Source organism: Calliphora vicina, chromosome 3 (genome assembly GCF_958450345.1).
Source record: "Calliphora vicina chromosome 3, idCalVici1.1, whole genome shotgun sequence".
Taxonomy (NCBI): domain Eukaryota; kingdom Metazoa; phylum Arthropoda; class Insecta; order Diptera; family Calliphoridae; genus Calliphora; species Calliphora vicina.
The window spans coordinates 9,783,123-9,798,750 of NC_088782.1; the positions used below are offsets into that span (position 1 = coordinate 9,783,123).

At 27.6% G+C, this 15,628-nt stretch overlaps 1 protein-coding gene across 1 annotated transcript in view; it reads left to right on the plus strand.

Annotated features, from left to right (window-relative positions):
• The first annotated feature begins 11,802 nt into the window (after positions 1–11,802).
• Positions 11,803–15,628, plus strand: part of SP1173 — a 50,932-nt gene continuing 47,106 nt past the window's right edge. Inside the window, exon 1 of the mRNA XM_065503965.1 lies at positions 11,803–11,943. The gene's annotated coding sequence lies outside the window, so the exon portion shown is untranslated. The remainder of the gene's footprint in view (positions 11,944–15,628) is intronic.

Here is a 15,628-nt window from a genome sequence, read left to right on the forward strand (position 1 = left end):
CACCATAGTGGGGAGGGTTTGTGCAGATGTTTTTAACGCCCAAATTTATTAGTCTAACACCCACCTTAAAGTATACCGATCGACTTTCTGAGTCGATTAAACGATGTCCGTCCGTCCGTCTGGTCGGCTGGCTGTCCATGTAAACCTTGTGCGCAGAGTACAGGTCGCAATTTTGAAGATATTTCGATGAAATTTAGTACATATTATTTTTTCGGCTCAAGGACCAAGCCCATTGAAACTGGCTGAAATCGCTCCACTATTTCACATAGCCCCCATACAAATGTCCTGCCGAAATTGGACTTTATCGGTCATAAATGTTTAATTTATATATGTATCTCCACAAATTCCGCTCCAAATAAGTTTTATATACACAAAATTCGTGTCACCAAATTTTGTTACGATCGGTCCATAATTAGTCATAGCTCCCATATAGACCCGCTTCCGAAAATCACTTTAACGTGCATAAATCGCTTAAAAATGTTGGTAAATACACAAAATTCAACATAGTTAACTTTAATATAGACATAAATCACACGACATAATTTCATGGTGATCGGTCCGTAATTGGTCATAGCCCCCATATAAGGCCCACTTCCGAAAATCACTCAAAAATATAAATTATGTTTTTGCTGTTTTACTTAGTATATGGTCGAGCTTGACCGATCATACTTTCTTATTTGTTTTTATTATTGCTTTATTCATAAAATTTCAACCAAAAAGTGTAAATCATAAATGTTTTAATTAATTTAATTAGCTCTTATTAGTGATTTTTGAGTGGTTTTCAAAAATGAATATTTGGTGGGATATATGAGTGATTATAGAATATTGTTCTTTTTCCTATAGGAGCTCTTCTTAGTGATTAGTGATTTTAGATTTTTCATATAAAAATCGATATTTGGTGGGAAATATGAGTGATCACAGATTATTGGCCTTTTTCTTCTAGGAGCTCTTATTAACGATATATGAGTGATTTTAGATTTTTCATATAAAAATCGATATTTGGTGGGAAATATGAGTGATCACAGATTATTGTCTTTTTTCATCTAGGAGCTCTTATTAGTGATTTATAAGCAATTTTAGATTTTTATATAAAAATCGATATTTGGTGGGAATATGAGTGATCACAGATTATTGTCCTTTTTCATCTAGGATCTCTTATTAGTGATTTATGAGTGATTTTAGATTTTTCATATAAAAATCGATATTTGGTGGGAAATATGAGTGATCACAGATTATTGTCTTTTTTCATCTAGGAGCTCTTATTAGTGATTTATGAGTGATTTTACATTTTTCATATAAAAATCGATATTTGGTGGGAAATATGAGTGATCACAGATTATTGTACTTTTTTGCCTAGAAGCTCTTATTAGTGATTTATGAGTGATTTTAGATTTTTCATATAAAAATCGATATTTGGTGGGAAATATGAGTGATCACAGATTATTGTCCTTTTTCTTCTAGGGCCTCTTATTAACAATATATGAGTGATTTTAGATTTTTCATATAAAAATCGATATTTGGAGTGATCACAGATTATTTTCCTTTTTTGTCTAGGAGCTGTTATTAGTGATTTATAAGCAATTTTAGATTTTTCATATAAAAATCGATATATGGTGGGAAATATGAGTGATCACTGATCACTGTACTTTTTCGTCTATGACCTCTTATTAGTGATTTATGAGTGATTTTAGATTTTTCATATAAAAATCGATATTTGGTGGAACATATGAGTGATCACGGATTATAGTCCTTTTTCATCTAGGAGCTCTTATCAGTGATTTTAGATTTTTCATATAAAAATCGATATTTGGTGTAAAATATGAGTGATCACAGATTATTGTCCTTTTTCTTCTAGGACCTCTTATTAACGATATATGAGTGATTTTAGATTTTTCATATAAAAATCGATATTTGGTGGGAAAAAGTGAGTGATCACAGATTATTGTCCTTTTTGTTCTAGGAGCTCTTATTAGTGATTTTAGATTTTTATATAAAAATCGATATTTGGTGGGAAATATGAGTGATCACAGATTATTGTCCTTTTTTGTCTGAATCCGCTATAAGAAAAAAACCAGACTAAATTTGTTCATACTTATGTGGCTAACAAAATTAATAAAAAAAAACCCAAAAATTCAGTTTTTATCGTAATGTCAAGAAATTTTGTATCAGATAGAGGTGAGAATTTTTACATTTCAAAAAAGCCATATTCAGCTTTCTCATGGAATGAGGAATTCAAAATTGCCATGTGAGAGTTGTATCTCTCGCACTTTCAATCTCCGAACGGGCAACACCATATCGTGATTTTTTTTCAATTGATTTGGGTGTATTGACCTCACGAACGTGCGCCATCTGACAGATGGCTGTAGGGAGTAGCAAAATGCCCCTTGCAGTCAAGAGGCGGGAAATTAAAAAAGTCATGGACTTATTGACCTGCCTCGTATATCAGATTATAAGCCACCCATTACAAAACTGTTTCTAAGTTATATAGATGGTATAACTCATCAGTTTTAGAGAAATAACAGGTTAACAAAATTAAAAAAGAAATCAGATTTGTTACACAATCCTTTATTTCAGAAATTTCTCTGGTGAATTAAATAGATGCCAACTCCGAAAATGCTTTCCATTCTGCTATTATAGCTTGTTTAAAACATTTGGCATCTTCTTCAAACTAGTGAGATTAATTTAAAAATTCCGCAAAACATTTGCCAATTTGCAGGGCAAGAAATTATTTCGTTTATTCTTTTATATCCAGTGTATTTGAAAATATTTGCTAAGTATTTATAGAGAAAATTTGAAAATAGTGTTTCACGTGTTGTTTGATTTAAAAGAAAATTTCTCTTAAATTTCAAAACTAATTCTCTTAATTATAAGTGGATTGTAGTAATATTTATTTATGAATTTCATTTCATGTTTTTATTACCTGATTTTTTTAATAGGTTTTCTTAAGAGTGTAATAAATTTTAATTTGATTTTTATTTTTTCTTCTGGTGGCTAAATATTATTGTTGAGGTTGTAGTACAACATTTTTTCTAAAAGTACCTTGTACCCCCTATAAACATACCAACATAAATTTAGGTGTTTATTTCCGAATATTAACAAAATATGTACTTTAAGGTAATTTTACAGTGTTTTACAACCGCTATTTAAAAAATGAGTGGTATATTGATTTTGTCATTCCGTGTGTAACATATCCAAATATTGGTCGTAGAATCAAAAAGTATATAGATTCTAAGACGATCTGGCTATGTCCGTCCGTCTGTCTTTCTTTTGAAAACACGATAGGTGCCAAACGAAAGAAGCTAGCTAGAATAGCTGAAATGAATTAACAAATTTTCCAATCTTTAATAATTTCCTTACTATTAATCACTATGAATTAATGAAAATAGTTTAAAACTAAGTACATACATCGATCTTCCCAACCATATGTAACACTTTTACTTATTTTACGATCATTTTTATCTTTCATAAATAATTTATAAACAAATTGTTCTAGTTCTATGATGAAATCGTGTGAATGATATAAAACTGATTGTTTATTTTCCTACTCTTTGATTTTTGTTTCAATATTTTTTTTTATTTTTGGTGTTTTCGAAATAATAAAAAACACTTAAGGTAGGTTGGAATTTAAATAAAGGCAGATGGCAATGAAAATTGATTTGAGTTCAACCAAAAATTTGTGTATTTGTGTACAAGTAATTGGATTGGCTCGTGTTTAGATACGTTTTACGTCGGAACGGACAAATATATATTTTGAATGTTTAAATAGAAACAAATGCTGTTATTTATATTTAAGTTTTATACAAGAATCGGATACAGTGAGTGACAAAATAATGAAAATTTTGGAAAATTTATGAACTCTTCAAATAAAAGATTGGCTACCGTTACCCCTAAAGTAATTTAACCGAAATAACTGCAATTATCTTAACGCTAATATCATTACCTCAAAATAACGTTATTCTGTAAATAATTGCCCAATTCACAATTGTTGTCGTAGCGTTGTATGTCATAAATATTTTTCAAACAAATTTTTCGAAACAAAAACATAACATTAATATAAAAATTACGACATACAACGATACAACGCTACGACACCAATTGTGAATTGGGCAAATATAAATTTTGAAATTACAAATTTTCATTTCAATAATTAAATTTATTCAAATCTACAGAATTTAAAATATAACACTGCACAGAGAATACAGATTCGTGATAGCAACCGAATTTGTTGCCAATCGAATGATTCGGTTGTACACATAGAATTTTTCGGTTATATCAACAGAAAAACAGTTGACAAAGAAGAATTTCGATTAAAGCAACCAAACTTTTGTTACCCCTTTTAAAATTCTATAGACACAACTGTAAAATTCGGTCACTAAGGTAGAATCATTCGATTGGCAACAAATTCGGTTGCTATCACGAATCTGTTTTCTCTGTGTGTGTGTATTTTTTTGAGTCGTGGAAATATAACCTTATACGGACATCACTACGTCATAAAAGACCAAAACAAAAAAGACCCATGTCTCCCAGCTTTGCCTAAAGTCATGCACTTTTTTTATGGGCCACCAAATATTTGGGGCCTCGGTGTCATTTTTGCAAAAAAGTTATTATTTTCTCCGGCTCATATCTTGCAAACAGTTGGGAATTTTGATTTACTCTCTGAGGCAAAGTTATAGCACAGAACAAAAATTGTGAACATATAAAATCAAAAAACTATCAATTTGAATTTAACGATTTGAACACTGGTTTCCACATTCAGCAGCTTTTGTATACATTGTCATAAGTAAATATTAAACTGACAAAGCTGTTATCATGAACATTAAGGCTGCCGAAAATCTGCAAGGGAAACCTTCTAGTTTTGTCCGTTAGATAATTCATGTAGCTTCTAGAATGTGGCACTGTGAGTATAAATAGGTGTAGCAAGTTGAAGTTAGTTCTGTTAGAGTAAACATCAACTGCATTACCAGAATATTTCTTGTATATTATAAAGTGTGTAATTTAAATTGTTGTATAAGTTTGCATAAGTAAAGAGTTGTTACAAATTTTAAACTACAACTTAAACTGCTTCCATTTACAATAAAAAAAGAATACGGTTTATTTAAAGGAAGTAAACCACCGTTTTGAAAAGGTAAAAACTTATTAATATATTAAGATTATTTCATTTAAAAAATTACATCACAAAAAACCCATATATTACAGAAATTTAATGCTATATTGTTGCTAATATCTAAAATAAATACACTCTAATATTATTTATAGTTTCAGCAATGTGCCAATTTATTTATATACGTTTACCAATAATAAATCCCAGCTAATGAGTGTATTTGCGCCATAATTATGGATTTATTGTAAAAGAAAAATAATTTTCACACAAAACGAAAAATACAACCCAGACATCCCGCCAGCCAGCCAAACACTCCACCCTCCCCAAATCTGTTTAATTTAAAGAAATTTTTAAATATTTATGGTTAAACCATATTGGCTAAACATCACATTTATCAATATGATCAATGTAACGAAAATATTTAGTTAAATAAACAGTGCTGTTGCAGCAGCACAACAAAATATTATCAATGAATTCAATAATAAACCGGATATGAAAAATTACTACATATTTACAAAATTACACTACTACACTTAAAGTATGCAAAAAATCAAGGGGAAAATTTCAAGCAGTCTGTAAGAAATAAACACAAATTTTTTGAAATATTAAATTTAACACTTTCATTAGTAATACGACCGACGATGAGTATTGAATAATTTTCAAGATTTCGTTTAAATTCAGTAATGTAAACAAACGATTTGTTAAACAAATCGTTTCAAAACGAAACAAACAAAAATGATATTGAAATTTCTTAAAAAAAAACAAACAAACGAACATGAATATTAATTGTAGTTTGTTTATAATTTATTGCTGTTGAATGTGTTTAAAGCAGGGGTAGGCATCTATAGCTACTAGTGTCGAAGGCTATTTGCTAAATTCGAGGTATTCAGAAATAATCATTTAATTCAAACTATTGGTCGGTACGAAGGCAGAATTCACTGTGTTCATATTGAACTCTTTTTTGAAAGTATTTTTTATCGTTCGTGTTGTATAAAACGCAAATTAATGTCCGTGTTCCTTGGCTATGTCTGATTGGTTTCTACACCTTATCTTATATTTAGACAAGCCAAAAAGTATGCAACAGAAATTCTAAATGTAAAAAAGCATAACAAATTTTTAAATTTATCATAGTACCTTTATGAAATAAAGTACCTTTATGGAATAAAGTACCTTTATGGAATAAAGTACCTTTAAGAAATAAAGTACCTTTATGGAATAAAGTACCTTTATGGAATAAAGTACCTTTATGAAATAAAGTACCTTTATGAAATGAAGTACCTTTATGGAATAAAGTACCTTTATGGAATAAAGTACCTTTATGGAATAAAGTACCTTTATGGAATAAAGTACCTTTATGGAATAAAGTACCTTTATGGAATAAAGTACCTTTATGAAATAAAGTACCTTTATGGAATAAAGTACCTTTATGGAATAAAGTACCTTTATGAAATAAAGTACCTTTATGAAATGAAGTACCTTTATGGAATAAAGTACCTTTATGGAATAAAGTACCTTTATGGAATAAAGTACCTTTATGGAATAAAGTACCTTTATGGAATAAAGTACCTTCATGGAATAAAGTACCTTTATGGAATAAAGTACCTTTATGGAATAAAGTACCTTTATGGAATAAAGTACCTTTATGGAATAAAGTACCTTTATGGAATAAAGTACCTTTATGGAATAAAGTACCTTTATGGAATAAAGTACCTTTATGGAATAAAGTACCTTTATGGAATAAAGTACCTTTATGGAATAAAGTACCTTTATGGAATAAAGTACCTTTATGGAATAAAGTACTTTTATGGTATAAAGTACCTTCATGGAATAAAGTACCTTTATGGAATAAAGTACCTTTATGGAATAAAGTACCTTTATGGAATAAAGTACCTTTATGGAATAAAGTACCTTTATGGAATAAAGTACTTTTATGGTATAAAGTACCTTCATGGAATAAAGTACCTTTATGGAATAAAGTACCTTTATGGAATAAAGTACCTTTATGGAATAAAGTACCTTTATGGAATAAAGTACTTTTATGGTATAAAGTACCTTCATGGAATAAAGTACCTTTATGGAATAAAGTACCTTTATGGAATAAAGTACCTTTATGGAATAAAGTACCTTTATGGAATAAAGTACTTTTATGGTATAAAGTACCTTCATGGAATAAAGTACCTTTATGGAATAAAGTACCTTTATGGAATAAAGTACCTTTATGAAATAAAGTACCTTTATGGAATAAAGTACCTTTATGGAATAAAGTACCTTTATGAAATAAAGTACCTTTATGAAATAAAGTACCTTTATGGAATAAAGTACCTTTATGGAATAAAGTACCTTTATGGAATAAAGTACCTTTATGGAATAAAGAACCTTTATGGAATAAAGTACCTTTATGAAATAAAGTACTTTTATGAAATAAAGTACCTTTATGAAATAAAGTACCTTTATGAAATAAAGTACCTTTATGAAATAAAGTACCTTTATGGAATAAAGTACCTTTATGAAATAAAGTACTTTTATGAAATAAAGTACCTTTATGAAATAAAGTACCTTTATGGAATAAAGTACCTTTATGAAATAAAGTACTTTTATGAAATAAAGTACCTTTATGAAATAAAGTACCTTTATGAAATAAAGTACCTTTATGGAATAAAGTACCATTATGGAATAAAATACCTTTATGGAATAAAGTACCTTTATGAAAACTGTTTATGAATAAGGGGGTAAATATGTAATATTGGACTCTGAGTTTAGCTTAAAGTTACATATTTTAAATTTGTCTGCATTTAAAGCCAAAACCACCACATAACTAATAAGAAATATTTGGATATTAATTAAAGTTTGTCGATGTTTTAAACAAAAAGAACTTTATAACTCGTATCTATATGTTTGCAGCTGTAAAATCCCTCTGCCACATAATTTCCATGTGTTTGATTGTTTAAAATAAAAGACAGACAACAAACGGCCAAAACAAAGCAATGCACAGTGGCGCCATTTGAGATTTATCGTTGCAAAAATCATAACTTTGAAACCAAATAAGATAATTATAAAATGTAAAAGGCATATGATAGCTAATTGATCAAACTATGAAATTAAAGCTTGGAAAGGGTTTTACGCTTTTTAGGTGCCTACTTATGGGTTAGCAAAGTTGAAATTTGTGGAAAAATTAATTTTGGGGGTAGTAAAATTTTATGATTTAAAATTATTCCAGAAATATTTAAAAATTTGTGTGTTTTATTTATTATTAAATTTTTTCTAAAATATTCCAGAAAAGATTTAAAAAAAAATAATTTATTGTGAAATATTGCGGTTATTACTATGTCATAAATTGCCCAAAAGTGCATGCAACACATTTTTGGGACCATGTCTTTTTTCAAAATTTTACCTCTTGAAAATATGGAATATATAGAAATTTATGGTTTTTATTTTCCATATTTTCTTAATAAATAATTCTATCAACAGAATCAAAAAGAGTGACGATCCGTTACTTAGTTTTTGAGATACTGTATTTGAGAGCGGACCAAATTACCTAAAAATTATATATTTTTGAACACTGAAAATCAGTCATCTTTGAAGGACTATATCTTCTTAACCAAAAATCATATCATATTCCTGTAAAATAGGTTTAATCAATATTTTTTAGAGCCACATGCAATTTTTGATTTTTGACACCTCACTTGTTCTACAGGCGCCACTGTGCAACGCAGACATTTATTTAAAATAAACGGACAAAACTGCAGACAGATAGAGAGAGAGAAAAAGAACAAGCTGCAAAAGTTTATATGTACAAAATAAATACTCGCATATAATTTGAATGTAAATGAAAACAATTGTCTACATTCAGGCGTATGTATATTTACATACAGTTTATGTAGAGTGGTGTGTGAAAGGGTCTTGCAGATGTAAATAAACATTGTTGTTTTTGTTTACAGATGATGAAGTTGTTATTGTTTTCAATGATGCACAAACTTACACAGAAGCAAGTAAATAATACAGTAGTACTGCGAAATAAAAGTAAGTAAATAAATAAATATAACTTCTAAGCTAAATAACAACTTCCAAAGAAGAGAAAAAGAAGTAGATGCATAAATTTAAGAAGATTTGAGTCTTTCCAAAGAAGAGCTAGCTACCTTTTTAATGGATTTTTAACAGCAATTCCAATTGAAATATCAATAGAAGAGTAAAAGTTTATATTGAAGATATACAATTTGAAACAGTATGGCAAATTTGGAATTACAATGTTACCACAAAGATAGAAACTAAACATACATATTTTGAAACATTACTTCAAGTTTTGCTCTGATCAATTAACCACTTTTTATGGATTTCATGTTTATAATTTCCTCCCACCGTACATCGGTCATAGACATGATAAACTTTTGTTCAAAATTTTGTTGCATAGAAAATTTCACACTCTCCTTTATTTTTGTTTGGGTTAAAAATGTCCAACTTCCGCTTTTGTTCGGTATTACATATGTATGTACATATAAATACAATGCAAATGCGTTAACGGTGAAAGTTTGAGTGAAAGTCTATAAAAATATAAAAACATAAGAGAATGAGGGCTTAAAATATTCCCCCAATGGGGGGGTTGAATTCTATAGAAACATTATAAATCAGGTGCAAGTTGGGTGCACATAAAATATCATCAACCATTTCCCTTTTCCTTAAGGTCTTACATCAAATGTGCTTGTATTAAACGTATTCAAATTGAGGGTTGAAATACGAAATTATGCGTGAGTTGTACAATTAATAGGATTTCAAAGAACGTATATGTATGTAGTTTTTTCTACAATTACAACTGCGTAGACATTTTATTATGGAAATGAAAGAAAATAAGCCTAGCATGATTTATAAATATGTAGGGAAAAAGAATTGTTAGACATGTTTAACAAGAACTCTTATCTATGAATTTGCGTACGCCTGGCTGGTAACAATGTAATTTGAATTTTTGGCGTGTTTTTTGATTGTAGACATTTTTTTAATTAAGCCAGTACTGAAATAAAGCAACTGATGTTGGATTATAAGGAAAGTGGTAAGAGGAGAAGTTAAGCGGTCATACAATTGTAAACAATAGATCAAATATTATTTAAAACAAGTCAAGCTGTTTAAAGCCAGCAGGATGTATTTAAAATTGTCTGCTGTTTGTTAGCTAATATTTTAATGAGGTAAGAGATTTATTTGATTGGTAATGTGGTAGTAGTAATGATTCGATGGAAAAATTATATTATTTTATAGCGTTCAAGCAGCATTTCGGACACGCAAAATCGTGTTTCAGGGTCTCTCGGCTTCAATTAGTATTGTTACGAAATTGTACTTGAATTCAAATATAACGATTTTAAGGGCTGATTTAAAAGTAGCATAATGCTTATAAATAACAGTGCTGTAATAGCAAACTGTAACATATCTGTGGGCATTATTAAATAAAAGCTTTCAGTTGATTTGATCGTAAGTTGGCAACGCTGTATTCGAATATTCAGTTAAAGAATATTGTAGAAAGTACACCACAGATGGCGTATGTATTAGTAAGATCTAGAATATTCGAATTTTGACAGTTAAAGAACATTCTGGAGTGCAGATGGCAGTGTTATAAATAGTGGCAGAGGTTGCAGTCGTGAGTTTTATCAGAGAAGCTATTTGAATAAACATCAACTGAGTGCCTTAAAGTGTGCTATATTTTTCAAGTGAATTCGTATACATTATAAAGTGTCTGAATTTCTGAGAATTTATAAACGTGTATAAAAAAAACATTGAGTGACTATTTAATTCTGTTGTTGTACATTTTAAATAAAGCACCTTTATGAAATAAAGTACCTTTATGAAATAAAGTACCTTTATGAAATAAAGTACCTTTATGAAATAAAGTACCTTTATGAAATAAAGTACCTTTATGAAATAAAGTACCTTTATGAAATAAAGTACCTTTATGAAATAAAGTACCTTTATGAAATAAAGTACCTTTATGAAATAAAGTACCTTTATGAAATAAAGTACCTTTATGAAATAATGTACCTTTTTTAAATAAAGTGCCTTTTTTAAATAAAGTTCCTTTTTCAAATAAAGTGCCTTTTTTAAATAAAGTACCTTTATATACATATTAATGGACTATGAAAATTTATTGACAGATAGAAGAACTAATTGTGATTAATAGAGTAAGAAATTGTTCTAAAAATGTGAAATCGTTTTGACAATTTATAAAAATATATGAATAAATCTTGTTCAATATAACAAATTTTACAGTTAAAAATCCGTTATACCGAGGTGTGTACATATTTAAAAATCATTTAAAATTTGTTGAATTCTTTTAAAAATATTTAAATAATAAACTTAACCCCTAAATGCTGCAATACATATTGTTTATTGCAATTGTCATCATCAAGAATTTCTGTAGTTCAATACAAACAAATTCACCAAAATGTCTGTTCAACAAATTCAAGTGTCTTAACAAAGTTGGCGCGTTTTTCTTAATATGCGTGTGTTAAGCTTTAAACAGTATGGTGAAGAGAGCTACCGACAGTGGTGAGTTTTATGTTACAGTTATAAAGTTAAACCAAAGATGGCGCCGCGGAAACAGAAAATAGAGGTAAACTTAAACACACACACTCTTGCACCTTCACACTAATTCACCCAAAAGAAACAAAAACACAGCCATACAGTGTTTGAAGCCAATCGTTTAGAAATGAATTCAGTTGAATTTTGAATGTGGCGTATGACGGACGTACGAATTTGAATAATAAAACAAAAACAAACGATTAAAATTAATATTTAAATTTAAAAAAAAAGTAGAAAATAAAACGCGTGTTGGTTCTAACAAAATCAGAATCTAAAGCAAAAAGGTGAATAGTGTTGAAAATCTATGAAACAAATTATAAAAAAATCAAATCATAAAAAACAAAAATTTATTGTTATGAATTTTGAAAAGAAACGAAATCATATTAATGTGCTAGTAAATATTTTGTAAATTTTGCCATTTAAAATTATGATTTATGTATTTAAAAGAAATTCGGTAAAGAGTTAAAAGAAAAATGTGTACCAACGTTTTCTAAATGAAATAGTTTTGCAATTGTACTATTTTTGTCGTTTTAAAATTTAAACAAGAAACGCAGAATAAACTTACACACACAAGTGGGCAATTTAGTTTTATTTTTTTGTGTTTTTCATGAAAACCGAAAGTGAAATAAAGAAAATTTATTGTGGTGGCCTTCAAATTTTTAGAGTGAAGCAAATAAAAATAAAGATTTCAAAACATCCACCACCAACGACAAAATACAAACCAATAAAACTACAAACTTAAATTACAAAATTCCCAAGAAAAGAAGAATTTAAAAAGCCAAACAACAACATTTAACAGGAAAAAAGAATTTGAAATATGATATTAAGAGGCAAGCAAAAGCAACACATGTTGCATGCAAAAATAAAAGGATATTTTTAAAATGACTTTATAAAGAAATAAAAAAACTAAGTCATTCATAAATTTTAAAAATAACAATAATAAAAAAGGGTTAAGTATACTTAAGTCATTATTAGGTTGAATAAAATAAAACCGTTAATTTGAAATCTATTTACAAATTATCAAATATTGTTTTTTTATTTTTATTACTGTACAATTTACAAAACTGTGCCAAATTTTCTTTAATAAAATAATGACTCATTCCATTTGTAAACACCAAAACACAAAAATAAAGAAACAAACAAACATTTTAAGGCACTAGTTTTTTCTTAAAATGCGTGTGTAGTTGCTGCATTTCTCACTCTTTTACTTGCAGCATGTTGTCATCACAATTTTAATTTAAAAATAAGTTTTTTTTAAGTGTTTCTCTCAAAACGAAATATATTTGTGGCAGCGACTCTTTGTCTTCGCCAAAAGGACCCTGTATTCAGGCGAAACAATATGAAGTCATGCATTTTATTTGCACATTCATTCTCTTACTTTAAAAATCTGTTGCTTTATTTTTATTACATCATTTTTTGAAAACTGCATTATTCTTCTTTTTTTGTACTTTTGACAGCTACAAGAACAACTTCCTTTAAACTAAAATAAAAACATTGATTTTTTTCTGCCGTTTTTTTCACTCTTTCTCGAAAAACATATTAATAAAGGGTGAGATCATAAAAAAGAATTGATGAAATCATAACTGGGTTAGACTATATATAAAAACAAATGGAGAAAGAGAAATAAATATAAAACCAAGTAATTAAATTGGCCACTAACATTATTTAATTGATAACAAGGTCATAAATGAGTTGACTTCATTTTAATAATGAAACAAATTTTTAAAAATAATTTTTAACATCTAAAGTAATAAAAACCTGTATTTAAATAATTAAAGTACAATACTTTCGGAATAAAGTACCTTTTGAAATAAAGTACCTTTTTAAATAAAGTACCTTTTTAAATAAAGTACCTTTTTAAATAAAGTACCTTTTTAAATAAAGTACCTTTTTAAATAAAGTAACTTTTGAAATAAAGTACCTTTTGAAATAAAGTACCTTTTGAAATAAAGTACCTTTTGAAATAAAGTACCTTTTAAAATAAAGTACCTTTTGAAATAAAGTACCTTTTGAAATAAAGTACCTTTTGAAATAAAGTACCTTTTGAAATAAAGTACCTTTTGAAATAAAGTACCTTTTGAAATAAAGTACCTTTTGAAATAAAGTACCTTTTGAAATAAAGTACCTTTTTAAATAAGGTACCTTTTTAAATAAAGTACCCTTTTAAATAAAGTACCTTTTTAAATAAAGTACCTTTTGAAATAAAGTACCTTTAGAAATAAAGTACCTATATGTAATAAAGTACCTTTTTAAATAAAGTACCTTTTGAAATAAAGTAACTTTTGATATAAAGTACCTTTTGAAATAAAGTACCTTTTTAAATAAAGTAACTATTGAAATAAAGTACCTTTTGAAATAAAGTACCTTTTGAAATAAAGTACCTTTTGAAATAAAGTACCTTTTGAAATAAAGTACCTTTTGAAATAAAGTACCTTTTGAAATAAAGTACCTTTTGAAATAAAGTACCTTTTGAAATAAAGTACCTTTTGAAATAAAGTACCTTTTGAAATAAAGTACCTTTTGAAATAAAGTACCTTTTGAAATAAAGTACCTTTTGAAATAAAGTACCTTTTGAAATAAAGTACCTTTTGAAATAAAGTACCTTTTGAAATAAAGTACCTTTTGAAATAAAGTACCTTTTGAAATAAAGTACCTTTTGAAATAAAGTACCTTTTGAAATAAAGTACCTTTTGAAATAAAGTACCTTTTGAAATAAAGTACCTTTTGAAATAAAGTACCTTTTGAAATAAAGTACCTTTTGAAATAAAGTACCTTTTGAAATAAAGTACCTTTTGAAATAAAGTACCTTTTGAAATAAAGTACCTTTTGAAATAAAGTACCTTTTGAAATAAAACCTTTTGAAATAAAGTACCTTTTGAAATAAAGTACCTTTTGAAATAAAACCTTTTGAAATAAAGTACCTTTTTAAATAAAGTACCTTTTTAAATAAAGTACCCTTTTAAATAAAGTACCTTTTTAAATAAAGTACCTTTTGAAATAAAGTACCTTTAGAAATAAAGTACCTTTTGAAATAAAGTACCTTTAGAAATAAAGTTCCTTTTGAAATAAAGTACTTTTTGAAATAAAGTACCTTTTGAAATAAAGTACCTTTTGAAATAAAGTACCTTTTGAAATAAAGTACCTTTTGAAATAAAGTACCTTTTGAAATAAAGTACCTTTTGAAATAAAGTACCTTTTGAAATAAAGTACCTTTTGAAATAAAGTACCTTTTGAAATAAAGTACCTTTTGAAATAAAGTACCTTTTGAAATAAAGTACCTTTTGAAATAAAGTACCTTTAGAAATAAAGTACCTTTTGAAATAAAGTACTTTTTGAAATAAAGTACCTTTTGAAATAAAGTACCTTTTGAAATAAAGTACCTTTTGAAATAAAGTACCTTTTGAAATAAAGTACCTTTTGAAATAAAGTACCTTTTGAAATAAAGTACCTTTTGAAATAAAGTACCTTTTGAAATAAAGTACCTTTTGAAATAAAGTACCTTTTGAAATAAAGTACCTTTTGAAATAAAGTTCCTTTTGAAATAAAACCTTTTGAAATAAAGTACCTTTTGAAATAAAGTACCTTTTGAAATAAAGTACCTTTTGAAATAAAGTACCTTTTGAAATAAAGTACCTTTTGAAATAAAGTACCTTTTGAAATAAAGTACCTTTTGAAATAAAGTACCTTTTGAAATAAAGTACCTTTTGAAATAAAGTACCTTTTGAAATAAAGTACCTTTTGAAATAAAGTACCTTTTGAAATAAAGTACCTTTTGAAATAAAGTACCTTTTGAAATAAAGTACCTTTTGAAATAAAGTACCTTTTGAAATAAAGTACCTTTTGAAATAAAGTACCTTTTGAAATAAAGTACCTTTTGAAATAAAGTACCTTTTGAAATAAAGTACCTTTTGAAATAAAGTACCTTTTGAAATAAAGTACCTTTTGAAATAAAGTACCTTTTGAAATAAA